Below are 16,147 nucleotides of genomic sequence, written 5' to 3'. Positions count from 1 at the left end.
ATGTAATGTAGTGAAAAGTGAACCACCATTTTCAGTGCAGTTTAGTAGATCATGAATGAATGAGACAGTGCAGCTGAAATGTCCTAGTAGATTTGTCAACATGCTTCAAAAGGTATTTTCAAGCTTAGACTTGTTACATAATGGCTAGAAGTGTAGTTGACACAGTAAGTTGGCTCCTAAATTTGCATATATTCCATCAGCATCATTCAAACATTCAGTTGCTATTCTAAGACAAAACATTGTAGGTGTGTCTCATAGTGATGATCCACAGTTGACACTACCAACTGAGGACTGGTACCTAAAAATTATCTATTGAAGTCGTCCAAAAAAAAGAATGCCATTTTGGAGTCAAGTGACAGGGCTGTGCTGACCAGATAGTGCATTACTGTCTCTTGTCTGTCATTTAATCTACCTTCATTTATCCTTAACAAACGACAGTCATCCAGACATAGTGCTTATCGCATTTGCGAGAACTATATTGGCACACTCCCCAGCCAACCCACATTTACACCTCACGCCTCCTGTCCCAAGTCCCTGTTCATGTCCTCCATGCTTGATAATTTTAGGTACCCGATGGAAGTCAAATGATATTGTGCGTATGCACTGAAGGTTGTGGGCCCATTGCCATTTGAGGCAGTTCAATTATATGAATACATGTCCAAAAGAACAAACACCAGGAATTCATATAGTTTTTAGTTTGATCAGGCTAATTCTTCCATTTCATACTCCAAAACTAACCTTCATATGTTTTCAGATATACTGATTGTACAAAATTGCATTTCAGGATGACATGTAACAAAGAACATATTTCATTTCTTCCCCATAAATTAATAATTGTGCAAAAAATGTTAATTAAAAAATTTAAGAAAGAAGTCCAGCATTATAATTTGAGGAAACAGTCCTTTCCTGAAATTCTGTTTGTATTGGAATTTTACTTTGCATTCACTTACTCTGAGTGAAGCAGATGCAATGCTTATATCACCAAAATGAAGTTCATTTATTGTGTACTAGTCTATCACTAAGATGCTAAAATTGACAGTGTGCTTTCACTTCTATCAACTTAAATGAATAGATTGAATCTGTCTATATCCAAAACAACACCAACTTCTGTAATAGTATCAGTCAGCTGGAGAAGGCTTATTCATGAACACTCTTTTATGTACACCCAGAGCATACCAACTGACACTTAAGAGAAGCAAAAGAGTGGTTAGTAAATTGCATATCCTGTTCAACTTTTCTGTTTCTTTCCTTCATTGCTGTGTGTCACTGTGGTCCTCAGTTGGCAAACATCAGAGGCCCTTGGTGAAAAAGCATAAATTTTCTTCATAGCGAGTACCACAGTAATGAATTTATACTTTGTAAATGACAATCTGTCGAACTGACAAGCGCAAATTTCAAGATACTGACATTTCAGTATGTACGGCATAATTTTCTATTGCAGAACTACAAAATAACTTGAGAATATCGTAGAAGGCTGAAACTAGCTGTGAACAAATAAAATTAATACAAAAAAGTGGAAAATTACACCATCTTTTAATCAAATACCATTTTTACTTCAGCACCTACTTGATGACCTTAGAGATTTTAGAATGCCATCAGGAAGTAGCAGCAAGAACTCCTTTGTTCAACATGAGAGAGCTGTGTATGTAATACACTGTGTTCAAAAAGTCTCTTCGCAGTGCTGTATGACAGCATCGGTAGTATCATTGGTGTGTGTCATTACGTGTTGACATGAACATTTACATTTAGTTCCTTTGTTCGTTGGTTTCATTTTTGTCACTGATAAAATGCTAACCATTGAAGAACGTGTGTTTTTAGTGAAACAAGTGTCCAAAGCTGGCGGTAAATACACAGTTTCAGTTTGTCAAACATTTAATTCAGTTTTCCCAGAGACAACACTCCCACATTGCGATACTGTGCGAGATTTGATTTACAAGTTTCAAAGTACAGGTTCAGTGACAGATGCATCGAGAAGTGGTCATCCTAGCATTTTGTCTGAGGATTAAACTACTCTATATTTCTGACAAAATGTCCACGAGTCTGAAGAAGTCAGTAAGAAAACTCGCCCAGGAAATTGGTGTTAGTGTCAGAATGGCCCACACAGCTGTAAGGAAAAAATTAGAACTTTTCCCATACAAAGTGACAGTTGTGCTGATGTTTCTGGCGATTGCATAATTTCACAGAGACGTTCGCCTCCACGATCACCTGATCTACCACCACCTGACTTTTTCTTCTGGGGTGCAGCGAAAGCAACTGTGTATAAAAACTGTCCAAAATCCATTGATGAATTGAAAACTGCAATATCTACTTTCACTGCTTCTGTTACAGAAAAAATGTTACAGCTTGTGTTTGGAAACATGATTAAATGAATTGAATTGTCTATTCAACAACAGGGGGGACACTTTCAACGTTTAATGTGAAAATTTGTAAGTAAAAATGAATATTCAATAAATTAATAACTTGTATTTCACTGAGTTTTCATTTTGGCATATGGCACGCGCAGCTAACAATCGTACAGCACTGCGAAGAGACTTTTTAAACATCCCGTACCTGTGTGAACAAACTGTACTGTGCAACATAAACCACATTAGTGAAAGGTGTCTGTCTAGTAGTAGTAGTAGTAGTAGTAGTAGTAGTAGTAGTAGTTTCTTCATAATGCTACTTGAACAGAGCAACACTTCCACAACAGTCTGTTTTAACAGCTGTGGCCTGAAGGAAAGGCTTCTTACTGCAGGCAGAAGACAGAAACACAAGGGTAGCTTTATTCGTAGTTACAGCAAAAATAGTTGCTGCACGTGAACAAAAATGTCGTGTGGCCCACATTCAAAGCCTCTACAAAATTTATGAATTTGCAATAATTTGTAACAGGATACTCAGTCACACAAAAGGTACACTGACAGGATAGATTTGAGAGTTCCTCACCTAATATCACGTTGGTTGATGAATAGCTGCTACATTAGACGCTGTTTCCCAAGTTTGCTTCATAAGTAACATAGCTGGTCTTCATGAAATATAAGAAACTTGTTGAAACAGTTGCGAGAGCTGCATACCCAAGATTAATAAAGCAAACTCGTGTAACCATAGTTTTCCCTTGACTTAAGTCTTCAGTTCTTTTATTGACTTCCTGAGAAGATAGGGAAAATTGTTCTTTTTCTTATAGATAAGAATATCATTACTCTGATACAGTTATACTATTGCAATTATTGAACTTGATTGACTTAGTTTGATTTCCTTGAAGCATGCACTCATTTTTTATTGTGCAGATTAACTTTTGTTATTCTTGGTGTTGTATATTGGATTGCTTGTCAGATACACAGTCAAAGAAAACCAGTGCTGGGTAAACTTTCTTACACAAAGTTATCAGTTATTTTCGTACAGTCTTTTGTGCCGGTGTGAATAAATTTACATGTTAATTATTTCACTGCAGTAATTGCATGCCATAATAGATTTAATGCATGTAGTGAATTCATAGTTATGCTGCTTCACATTGTGTCATCTTAATGTTACATGAAGAGTACAATTTAGCTGCCTGATCATACTAATCATATCATAGCAATATTTTAAAGAAACAGTTTCATGTATAACATGGTCTTCTGATTTGTCGTGTTATTTTATTTGTGAAGATATTTGTCACTAGCCCTTATATATTATGTACAGACACCAAATTTATATAAATTGCAGAGAGTATCGAACTCTCAACACCCGTGATAAAAAAAAAACTTAAAAATTGATCACACCACTCCCAGCATTAGGAACAAGAGATTCCTTCTTTTGGAAGGAAGGAAGGGAGAATGTTTTACAGGAAAGTGCAGGTCTCTTAAAAATCAGTCTAAGAGTGACTCACTGGTTACTAGGAGAAAGCATGGCAAATATGAAGGGGAAGTATCAAATTAAGAGGTCAGTACTGTGGAGAGGCAGCTACATAAGCAACCACTGTGCCTCCCTTATTGCAGAGATAGTATAGAAGGGATGGATAGAATGAGAAATAAAGATGGATTTAAAAAAATAAGAAATGGAAATAGGAATTCGCAGTGGAATTAAAGAATAGTAAATAAGTGACAGAGAAAGGAAATCAGAAAAGAAACAGGAAAAAAGGGAGGGTTCACTTATGGGAAGAGGGGAGTGAGGGAAAGTGCCCACTTCTGCATGGAGGACCTGGTGCTCCACTCCGTGTAACCTATGCCTTCTTACCTAACCTTAACAAATTCAGATTTATGTGAGACAGAGTCATGCAAATTAATAAAGAGTATAAACCTTGCCTTTAGAAAATGTAAATGAACAAACTGATAGCATAGAAGTTAAAAATTACAAAGCAAAAATAACTGGACAGGTGAATACCCTGCAAAATTAAACCTTATTACATGAACATACTGATAATGTGATAATATTATAGTCCTTCTCCCCCCCGCTCTCTCTCTCTCTCTCTCTCTCTCTCTCTCTCTCTCTCTCTCTCTCTCTCTCTCTCTCTCTCTCTCTCGTAATTTTTCTCTTCGCATTCCCTTTCCTTTTTATTTGTTTATTATTAATAATAATTACTATTATTATTTTCATGACTTTTTTCTGTCTCTTTTTTTTCTTCCCAACAAACTCTCGTACATTTATTGTTTTTCTTCTTCCCCTCTTCTGCCCACTTCTTTCCTGTTTTCTTCTCTTTGGGTGTTTGCTGAAATTTCTGTCTTCTGATATTTTTATGTTTTTTCTCCCTGTCATGTCTTCCATGGGGACATAAAGTTTCTTAACATCTTCAATGTTTTTCTTTAAACTGTGGGTTTTTACTATATTAGTTGTCACTATATTAAACTTTTTCTTGGTCAGGTCATTTTCATTGACCTTATGTATCTGTCCGTAGAACTTCACCCTTCTTTTCCTGATGGTGCTTGTAGTTGTCCCAGTCTCTTTGTATAGTGCCAGTGTCATCGTAACTGCCGTCTGCTTCAAATCTGCTGTACAGCGAGCTACGTAAATTTAAGTATTAGGTGTTTTTCCTTACTTGTCACTTCCTTTCCGTGTGGTTTTGCTTTTAGGAAGCTTTGATTTTCAAGCATTAGTAATAGTGTTCCATAGATTTCGTGTTTGTTTTGAATGCAGTCCAGAGACGGGTAGTGCTTATTTTCATTGTTTCCAACAAGAAGTGTCTAGTAACCACAGTTTAGTCAGCTATCAGCCGCCTTTAGTGAATTAGCAGTCTAGTTAAAAGTTGATTAACTCTCTACAGTAAATTGATTTCTTAGGATGGGTAAGACGTGGGACTGCTGTGTACAGACACAGGAGGAACTGGCCACTGTTTGCGAACAGCTGAATGTGCTGATGGCCACGGTCAGCTGTCATCAGGCTCCTGCCTTGGAGTGTAGTGGCAGTGGGGAGTCTGGTGCATCGCGTGGTACACCCCAGGTGTTACATGCTTGACCCACGGTGCCTGCTGTCGAAACATCTTCACGAGTACCGGACGCGGTTGGGCCACCCTCTCCCCAAGGGGAGTGGCGGGTTCAGCGTCATTTGCGTTGCACGAGGCGGAGGGTCAATGTGGAGGCTGGCCATGTGGCATCACCCGCTCTACCTGTGAGTGGACACGTGGCCGCTCCTTCAGCAAGGTCCGAGCAGGAACATGGGGGGAGGGGTTTATTAGTAATTGGGAGCTCCAATGTTACGTGGGTATGGAGCCCTTGAGGGAAATAGTGGAAAGGTCGGGTAAGAAGGCCAGTGTTCACTCTGCTGCTTGATGGGTGGTCTCATCTGAGATGTGGAGGAGGCACTGCCGGCAGTGATAGGGAGCAGTGGGTCACCCGACTGCAAATTATTGCTCATGTCGGCACCATTGACTCCTGCCGTCTGGGTTCAGAGGTCATCCTCAGTTCATACAGGCAGTTGGTGGAGTTGGTGAAGGTGGAAAGCCTCGCTGGCAGGGTGGAATCTTAACTATTTGCAGTATCGTTCCCAGAACTGATCACGGTCCTCTGGTTTAAGCATTCCACTCGGCTCCAAACCAGAGGCTCAGATGATTCTGCAGACATCTGGGGTGCAAATTTTTTGACCTCCGCTTTTGGGAGGAGAAATGTGTGGTAGTCCCGAATAGGTCAGGTATGCACTACATGCAGGAAGCGGCTACAAGGTTAGTGGAGTACGTGTGGAGTGCACATGTGGGTTTTTTAGGTTAGAGAATTCCCTCCCTAGGCCCGACAAGATGCCTCCTGAGTCCTGAGATGTGACAAGGTAGCAGTAGGCAAAACACAACAGGGAATAACAACATTAATGTGGAAATAGTAAACAGCAGGGGCATCTGTAGAAAGGTCCCAGAAATGCTCTCATTAATAAATGGTCACAATGCCCACATGGTACTAGGGATGGAAAGTTGGCTGAAACCAGATGTAAACAGTAATGAAATTCTAAACTCAGATTGGAATGTATACACAGACAAAAGCTGGACAGTGGAGAGGGAGGCATGTTTATAGCAATAAAAAGTGCAATAGTATCGAAGGAAATTGACGGAGATCCGAAATGTGAAATAATTTGGGTGAAGGTCATGGTAAAGCAGGCTCAAACATGGTAATTGGATGTCTCTATAGCCCCCTGGCTCAGCTGCTGTTGGGGCAGAGCACCTGAAGCAAAATTTGGAAAATATTTAGAGTAGATTTCCCAACCATCTTATGGTTCTGGGTGGAGATTTTAAGTTACCAGATATAGACTGGGAGACTCGAATGTTTATAATGGGTGGCAGGGACAAGAATCCAGTGAGATTTTTTAAAGTGAATTATCTGAAAACTACCATGAGCAGTTAAACAGAGAACCGACTCATGGCGATAACATATTAGACCTTCTGGTGACTAACAGACCCGAACTATTTGGAAACAGTTAACGCAGAACAGGGAATCGGTGATCATAAAGCGGTTACTGCATCGATGATTTCAGCCGTAAATAGAAATATTAAAAAAGGTAGGAAGATTTTGCTGTTTATCAATAGTGACAAAAAGCAGATTTCGGAGTATTTGACAGTTCAACACACAAGTTTTATCACAAGTACGGATGGTGTTGAGGATCAGTGGACAAAGTTCAAAACCATTGTACAATAAGCGTTAGATGAGTATGTGCCAAGCAAGATCGTAAGAGATGGAAAAGAGCCACCACGGTACAACAACAGAGTTATAAACCTGCTATGGAAGCAAAGGGAATTTCACAACAAACATAAACATAGCCTTGCAGACAAACAAAAATTACACAAAGCAAAATGTAGTGTGACGAGGGCTATACGAGAGGCGTTCAATGAATTCGAAAGTAAAGTTCTATGTACTGACTTGGCAGAAAACCCTAAGAAATTTTGGTCTTGACCAAAATGATACTAAAACAGAGGATGACCGACTAAAGGCCAAAATATTAAATGTCTTTTTCCAAAGCTGTTTCACAGAGGAAGACTGTACTATAGTTCCTTATCTAGATTGTCGCACAGATCACAAAATGGTACATATCGAAATAAATGACAGAGGGATGGAAAAACAATTAAAATTGCTCAAAAGAGGAAAGGGCGCTGGACCTGATGGGATACCAGTTCGAATTTACACAGAGTACACGAAACAACTTGTCCCCCTTCTTGCAGCAGTGTACCATAGGTCTCTATAAGAGCGTAGCATTCCAAAGGATTGGAAAAGGGCACAGGCCATTCCCGTCTTCAAGAAGGGACGTCAAACAGATCTGCAGAACTGTAGACCTATATCTCTAACATCGATCAGTTGTAGAATTTTGGAACACGTATTATGTTTGAGTATAATGACTTTTCTGGAGACTAGAAATCTACTCTGTAGGAATCAGCATGGGTTTCGAAAAAGATGATCTTGTGAAACCCAGCTTGCGCTATTTGTCCACGAGACTCGGAGGGCCATAGACATGGGTTCCCAGGTAGATGCCATGTTTCTTGACTTCCGCAAGGCGTTTGGTACAGTTCCCCACAGTTGTTTAATGAACAAGGTAAGAGCATGTGGACTATCAGACAAATTGTGTGATTGGATTGAAGAGTTCCTAGATAACAGAATGCAGCATGTCATTCTCAATAGAGAGAAGTTTTCCGAAGTAAGAGTGATTTCAGGTGTGCTACAGAGGAAAGTTGTAGGACCGTTGCTATTCACAATATATATAAATGACCTTGAGGATGACATCGGAAGTTGACTGAGGCTTTTTACAGATGATGCTGTAGTATATAGAGAGATTGTTAGAATGGAAAATTGTACTGAAATGCAAGAGCATCTGCAACAAATTGACGCATGGTGCAGGTAATGGCAATTGAATCTCAATGTAGACAAGTGTAACGTGCTGTGAATACATAGAAAGAAAGATCCTTTTTGATTTAACTACAATATAGCAGGTCGGCAAGTGGAAGCAGTTAATTCCATAAATTATCTGGGAGTAGGCATTAGGAGTGATTTAAAATGGAATGACCTTATAAAATCAGTGGTCGGTAAAGCAGATGCCAGAATGAGATTCATTGGAAGAATCGTAAGGAAATGCAGTCCGAAAACAGTTGTAGGTTATAGTACACTTGTTCGCTCACTGCTTGAATGCTACTCACCAGGATGGGACCCGAACCAGATAGGGTTGAGAGAAGAAATACAGAAGATCCAACGGACAGCAGCGTGCTTTATTACAGGATCATTTAGTAATTGCGAAAGCATTACGGAGATGATAGATAAACTACAGTGGAAGACTCTGCAAGAGAGACACTCAGTAGCTAGGTACGGGATTTCGTTGAACTTTCAAGAACATACCTTCACCAAGGAGTCAAGCAGTATATTGCTCCCTCATACATGTATCTCGCAGAGAGACCATGAGGATAAAGTCAGAGAAATTAGAGCCCACGCAGAGGCATACAGACAATCTTTATTTCCACCAATAATACGAGACTGGAATAGAAGAGAGAACCGATAGAGGCACTCAAGGTACCCTCCTCCACATACCGTCAGGTGGATTGCGGAATATGGATGTAGATGTAGATAGTTCTTTTGTCAGTCTTTTTATTCAGATTCCCTGTTTCTGAACCTGTCCGTGTATCTTTCTCAGTGTTTCCCTGTTTTGTTTTTCCAGCTTCTCGATTTTCATTATTGCCTTGATTACTATTGTCCCTGAGGCATACATGGCCTTTGGTAAAACTATTGTACTGTTGCTGTTGTTGTTGTCTTCAGTCCAAAGACTGGTTTGATGTAGGCTGCACTCCATACAAATTCTTTTGGAAAGGACTTCCTGACACTTAAATTTATTCTCAGCATTAAGAAATTTCTGTTCTTCTGAAATGCTTTTCTTGCCATTGCCAGCCTACATTTTATATACTACCTACTTTGACTATCATCAGTTATTTTGCTTCCCAAATAACAAAACTCATTGACTACTTAAGGTGTGTCATTTCCTAATCTATCTCCCTTAGCAGCACCTGATTCAATCTGACTACATTCCATTCTCCTCACTTTGCTTTTGGTGATGATCATCTTAAATCTTCCTTTCAAGATTCTGTGTATTCCATTCAACTGCTCTTCCAAGTCCTTCTCTGTCTCTAACAAAATTTGCAATGTCATCGGCAAACCTCAAAGTTTTTATTTCTTCTCTGTGGACTTACCACCAAATTTTTCTTTTGTTTCCCTTACTGCTTGCTCCATATACAGATCGAATAACATTGTAGATAGGCTGCAACCTATCTCACCTTTGATACCCCTCGACTCTTAAAACCAATATCTGGTTACTGTACAAATTGTAAATAGCCTTTCACTCCCTATATTTTGACCCTGCCACCTTTAGAATTAGAAGGAGAATATTCCAGTCAGCATTGTCAAAAGCTTTCTCCAAGTCTGCAAATGCTATGAAAGTAGGGTTGCCTTTCTTTAACATATCTTCTATGAGAAGTCATAGGGTCAGTATTGCTCCGACCTGTGGCACAGACGCACATGAGGGTGACTGTCCATCTCCGTCCCCTCGTTGTGTCAACTGTATGGGCAACCATGCTGCCTCCTCTCGCGACTGCCCCATCTACAAAGATGAGAAAAGTACACAGGAAATTTGTGTGAAAGAGAAAGTGTCGACCTCAGCTGCTCGCAAGTTATGCAATAGCAGAAAGCACACTGTGCTTCCGGAAGGGAAATATAGTACCGTTCTCACCTCTCCTCAGCCTATCAGGGAGGTTGGTACCCAGACATGCGATCTAACATTTAGTAGTTCGGTCGTCAGATCGGCCAGTGCTAAGATCGCCCGATCAACGTCTCCTCTTCCTCCCACCAACCTATGGCTCAGTCTTAATCATCTGCTACTGCTCAGGCCTCAGACCTCTACATCAGATGCTCAGACCTTCAAAAAAAGAACTGACACGCAAAGATTTCTCGCGTACCTGAACTTTACAGCCATCAACTGTTCTTTCGACAAAATGTAATTATTCAAAGAAGGCTCATAGTAAAAAAAAAGTTCTCCATCTCCGCTGAGGCGCATTTCTTCTCCTGCGCCAGGCAGTGGTTGCGCCCCCGGTCATCTTTAGTTTCGACAGGCCACACCGCTGGTAGCCAATCATCTGGCCTTTCACCGGTGAGGGAAGCTGCTCTCCTGACCAGTTCAGGAAAGTGGCAGACGCAACTGTTGAGTTGATGGACCATGACTCACCACCTATCAATCGCAGCAGCAGCAGCAACGCTCCCTCGAAGCCAGGCCCTCGGCGGCCATCGAGGTGACCCTTTCTTTCTTCTTTTTTTTCTTTTTTCATAATGGTACTTCTGCAATGGAATATTCACAACATTCTGTCCAGCTGAGAGGAGAGGAACTAAAATTGCTCTTTCAAATGCACTGCCCACTTGTCGTAGGTCTCCAAGAAATGAAGTTACGCCCATGTGATCGTATTGACCTGGCACACTATCTCCGTGCATTTGGATTACCCCCTCTGGCAGGTATTCTGGCTCATGGAGGGGTCATGTTGCTGGTCCCGGATTATGTCTACTATGATCCAATCACTTTGCACACAGATCTGCAGGCAGTTGCCATCTGAATTATTCTCCCCACGTTCACATTTTCCATTTGTACTGTTTAGACTCCATCGTCTGCCGTTACTAGGGCAGACTTGATACAACTGATTGCTCAGCTTCCTACACCATTTTTGTTGATTGGAGACTTTAATGCCCACCATCCCCTTTAGGGCTCTCCAGCATCCTGCCCGAGAGGCTCTCTCTTGCTAGACCTTTTCAACCACCTCAATCTAGTCTGCTTAAATACTGGTGCACCTACCTTCCTTTCTGACACAACGCATACCTATTTCCACTTGGACCTCTCATTATCCACTATCTAACTTGCACGTTGGTTCGAGTGGTATGCTCTGTCTGACACACATTCGAGCGACCATTTCCACTGTGTAATCCATCTCCTGCATCACACCCCTTCTCCACATCCCACTAGCTGCAACATCTCCAAAGTCGACTGGGGGCTTTTCACCTCCCTGGCGACCTTCCATGATCCTGACTTCTCCAGCTGCGATTGTCAAGTCGCATATCTCGTGGACTTTATTCTCACTGCTGCTGAATATTCCATCCCTCGTACTTCCTCTTCTCCCCATTGAGTCCCAGTCACCTGGTGGACTACGGCATGCAGCGATGCTATTTGTGCTCGACGACATGCTTTACGCACCTTCCAACGCCACCCTACGATGGCAAACTCTATCAGTTACAAATGACTCCGTGTACAATGTCATTGTGTTATCAAAGAAAGCAAAAAGGCTTGCTGGGTGGCTTTCACTAGCTCATTCAACAGTTTCACTCCTCCTTCGGTTGTCTGGGGTGGCCTGTGCTGGCTATTTGGCACAAAGGTCCACTCAACGATTCTTTTTGCCATAGCTATCAATCCAATAATGGATGTTTCAGGCTCCCTTTTCATGGATGATTTTACGATCTACTGCAGTGCTCTGAGAACATGTCTCCTGGAACGCTGTCTTCAGCATTGTCTAGACCATCTATATTCCTGGAGTGTCGCTAATGGTTTCCGTTTTTCTGGTGAGAAAACAGTCTGTATGAACTTCTGGCGTTACAAACAGTTTCTTCCACCACCTTACATCTTGGTCCCGTTGCTCTACCATTCGGGGAGACAAGAACATTTTTAGGTGTTACATTTCACAGGAAACTTTGCTGGTCTCCACATGTGTCTTACTTGGCTGCTTGTTTTTCCCATTCCCTAAATGTCCTCCGTGTTCTCAGCGGTAGGTCATGAGCAGATCGAATGGTCCTGCTTCACTTATATTGGTCCATTGTGCAATCAAAGCTGGATTATGGGAGCTTTGTGTACTCTTCTGCCCGGTCGTCCATCTTACGCTGTCTAACCTCTATCCACCATGGGGGTTACATCTGGTGACTGGAGCACTCTACACCAGCCCTGTTGAGAAACTGTATGCCTAAGCTGCTGAATTACTGCTAAACTACCGGTGCGATATGTTGGTTTGTCGGTACGCCTGCCGACTGATGTCAATGCCCGCCAACCCGTCATATTTCTCCTTCTTTGATGACTGTCTCGACCACCAATACGGGCTGTATGAGTCTGCCCTGTTACCTCCTGGTGTTCGCTTTCGTCGCCTGCTTCAGCAACTGGATTTTACCCTCCCTACGACTTTTTGAGTGGTTGAGTGCCCGACGGCACCTTGGCTCCAGGCTCAGGTTCACGTTCACCTTGAGCTCAGCTCGCTCCCAAAGGAGAGGACCGTGTATTCGATATACCGCTTGAGGTTTGTCGAACTTCGTTCAAAGCTCACTAATGATGTCTTTATTACACAGATGGCTCCAAGACTACTGCTGGTGTTGGATGTGCCTTTGTTGTTCGGGTGATACCTTTCAATACGGGCTCCTTGACCAGTGTTCAGGCTTTACACCTGAACTTTTTGCTCTCTATCAGGCTGTTTAGTATATCCGTAGCCATCATCATTCTCCCTATACTGCCTGCTCTGATTCTTTGAGCGCCATTCAGATTCTCCGTGACCTACATTTGGGCCACCCTCTCGTACAACAAATTCAACGGTCCTTTCAGTCGCTAGCTAATACTGGCACTTGTGGTCTTTTTTTTTTCCTGGCCACCTTGGTGTGCCTGGGAACAAAGTTGCTGTTGCTGCGGCCAAGGCTGCTGTCTTCCTGCCTCACAGACAGCTTCCTTTTGTGTCCCATCAACTGATGTTAGTGGGGTTCTTTGTCGGCCGTTTCATCATTGTGGCATGAGGCTTGGTGGTCCTCTCTTTATGAAAATAAGTTGTAGTTTCCCCTTTCTTTCAGCCAGATCAGATAATCATCCAGAATGTTGCCTCCATAACTACTGAAAAGACTCCTTGCCCCTCTTCAGGAAACACACATTTTTCTGGCGTCTCGGCAGATACCCCTCTGTTGTGGTTGCTCATATGGTATGGCTATCTATATCACTGAGGCATGCAAGCCTGCCAACCAACGACAACATCCATGTTACGTGGGCGTTGACTTTTATTTTCCCCTTCCTCTGTCATCCCTGAACTGAAATGGGCAATGTGCTTACTGATGTATTATCTATGACACCTTATTCTGGAAACTTTTCCTTTATTTTTGCCTCCCGTTCCACTCTTAACAGGTGATTACCTCATAGTCTGGGTTCTTAGCGATCTGCCACTTAGTATTTCACCTCCCTCAACAAATAGGTTATTCCTCCCTGAAGAAGGAAGCTATTGTTCTGAAAGGGAGGAATGCCTTGATCTATTTGTAGGTTTTTTTAAATCAGGAATGCTAGATTTTTGGATATCTGAAAGTAAACTATCCGCTCAAAAGTATCCAGGCACATACTAGTAGACTTTTTTATAGGATATGCCCACACTTCAAATTTATGATAGCTTGAACTGCGCTGGCAACACTCAGTGGGCCGTCTGAATGTCATTGGCGGGATGGCAGCTCTTTCTTACTTAAAATCCAAAACTAGAGAAAGTAGTGATGTTGGACACCGGGATGTGGAGTGTAGTATACATTATAAATATTCCCAAAGGTTTTCCATTGGGTTCAGGTTGGGACTCTGGGCAGACCAGTCCATTCCAGGAATGTTCTCCACAAACCATTGTGTCGTAGATACTGGTTCGTGGCAGGGTGTTCTGTCATGCCGATACAGTCAGTCATTGCCTAACTGGCCCTCTACTATATGCAATACACAATGCATTTATTTTTTTCTTAAGTTAAAGTGACCACACCTTAACTATGAAAGAACACCCCTATACTGTAACACAACTGCCTCCATACTTCACTGTTGGTGCTACACATGATGTCAGGTAACGTTCTCCAGCCATTCATGTAACTCACACTTCCGTCACAATGCCACAGGATACAGTGTGATCAATCACTCCAACACACTCATTTCCAGTAACCTATTGTCCAGTGGTGTTGGTCCTTATGCTACCACAAGCATTTCTTAGCATTGACTACAGATATGTATGGCTTATGAGGAGCTGCTTCACTACGTAATGCACAGTGGTCTCTGTCCATCAGTACATTATGTCTGTTTGGTCCTGTTTTAGATGTGGTTGTTCTTCCTCCATGTTTCATCATTCTGAAAATTGGTGACCCCAGATTTTTTTCCCCTTTTTGTGTGTGTGTGTGTGTGTGTGTGTGTGTGTGTGTGTGTGTGTGTGTGTGTGTGTGTACTTTCTAAAGGAAAAGTGTACTTTTGTGTGTTCAGAAAGAAAACTATCTTTAATGTTGCAGAAAACATATATTTAGTGCTAGTGAGTAAATCTGTTTCTTCTGTAAATGTTAATGATTGATATTTTTGCTTCAAATGTAATACAGTATTTAATGTGTGTACTTTAGAAAATATACTCTATTTGCATAATTTCCACTATAATCTGTGTAGCAATATAAATCAGTTATTTTTGCTGTTTCTTACGTGATTGTTTCATGTAGGTTTTAGAGTGAACTTTGATTCAGGGAGAGACAGCTAAGAAAGGCCATTAGAAATACATCCAGAATGAGTAAATGTATCAAGGTTAAATTCTATTAGACAGTGTATCAAATTTTTTAACATAGAAAAACAATTTTTGATATATATAGCTGCCACACTGACAAGCTTTTAAATGGAAGTGTATACTTCTTTCTGTGGCATTGGGGTGAGCCTTCAAAGAGAGCATAATATGTAGCACTTAACCAAATAGGCACAAGATACCAATGCTATAGACAGCTAACATGCTGTTGAAAGTAGTGCTCCCACAAGAATCTGCCTACTGATACGAAATGTAAGCAAACACATAAGTGTGGCATGCTTTGTGTGTGTGTGTGTGTGTGTGTGTGTGTGTGTGTGTGTGTGTGTGTTTAAAGGAAATCAGTCTGTTCCCTGCTGTTCTAGAATTTGGACCACTTCCTTAAGAACTATTCAGACTTTCACAGTTTATACATTGTTCAAAAAAGAGGCTGCATGACAAATGTTGCCAAATTATTGGGGATAGTTTGGTAGTATGTTGAAAGATGTCCAGATTATGTAAAGTGAAAACAATCTGTCTTATAAAAGTTATGAAAAATTTCAAGAAATTGGAAATGTTATGAACAAGATATGCCACCATAAAAGAACAGCAACTGATAATATGGAACTAACATCTTAACCACAGTACCACACAATCCATTTGTCATTATGAGATAGTTCGAATGTGTGGATGAGATCAGTCGAAGGGCTGTTCTGCAAACACTGTGTTCCAACACATTTTCTCCTTACCACATTTTACTCTGTCAATAGCTTCATAGCAATTATTTTCAAAATTGGTTATGGTTCCCTGAATAGTGCCCACAAAAGCTAAAAAGTGATGCGGTGTATCTATGTGAGATCTTGTTCTTCATTATATCCAGTACTGTTCAATTGAAAATTCACACTAGCTGAGAGAAATGGACAAACAGTTACTTCAGTCTTTCAGTGTGTGGTGTCAGCTTTTTGAGAATCACATTTTGGTCTGTTTCATTGATGAGATTCTAACTAGCCCCAAGTATCTGTAGTTCATAACAAATATGCTGCCAAAGTTATTAGAAGACATCCTGGTGGATCTAAGGCAATTTGTCTGGTACCAACACAACAGAACAAAATGAATTACAATTGTTGGATAGGTCGCTCAGTAAACACAAAATGAACTGCACAGTCACCATACTTAACTCCTATGGACTGCTCTGTGGGTAAA

The 16,147-nt window shown here is 41.2% G+C and overlaps 1 protein-coding gene across 3 annotated transcripts in view; it reads left to right on the top strand.

Annotated features, from left to right (window-relative positions):
* LOC126299422 (E3 ubiquitin-protein ligase HUWE1) overlaps window positions 1–16,147 on the top strand; it is a 378,230-nt gene that overhangs the window by 323,162 nt on the left and 38,921 nt on the right. The window lies entirely within an intron of this gene.

This window comes from Schistocerca gregaria, chromosome X (genome assembly GCF_023897955.1).
Source record: "Schistocerca gregaria isolate iqSchGreg1 chromosome X, iqSchGreg1.2, whole genome shotgun sequence".
Classification (NCBI taxonomy): domain Eukaryota; kingdom Metazoa; phylum Arthropoda; class Insecta; order Orthoptera; family Acrididae; genus Schistocerca; species Schistocerca gregaria.
Note: the sequence above shows the minus strand (reverse complement) of the source record. Positions and strands in the feature narration are given on the sequence as shown.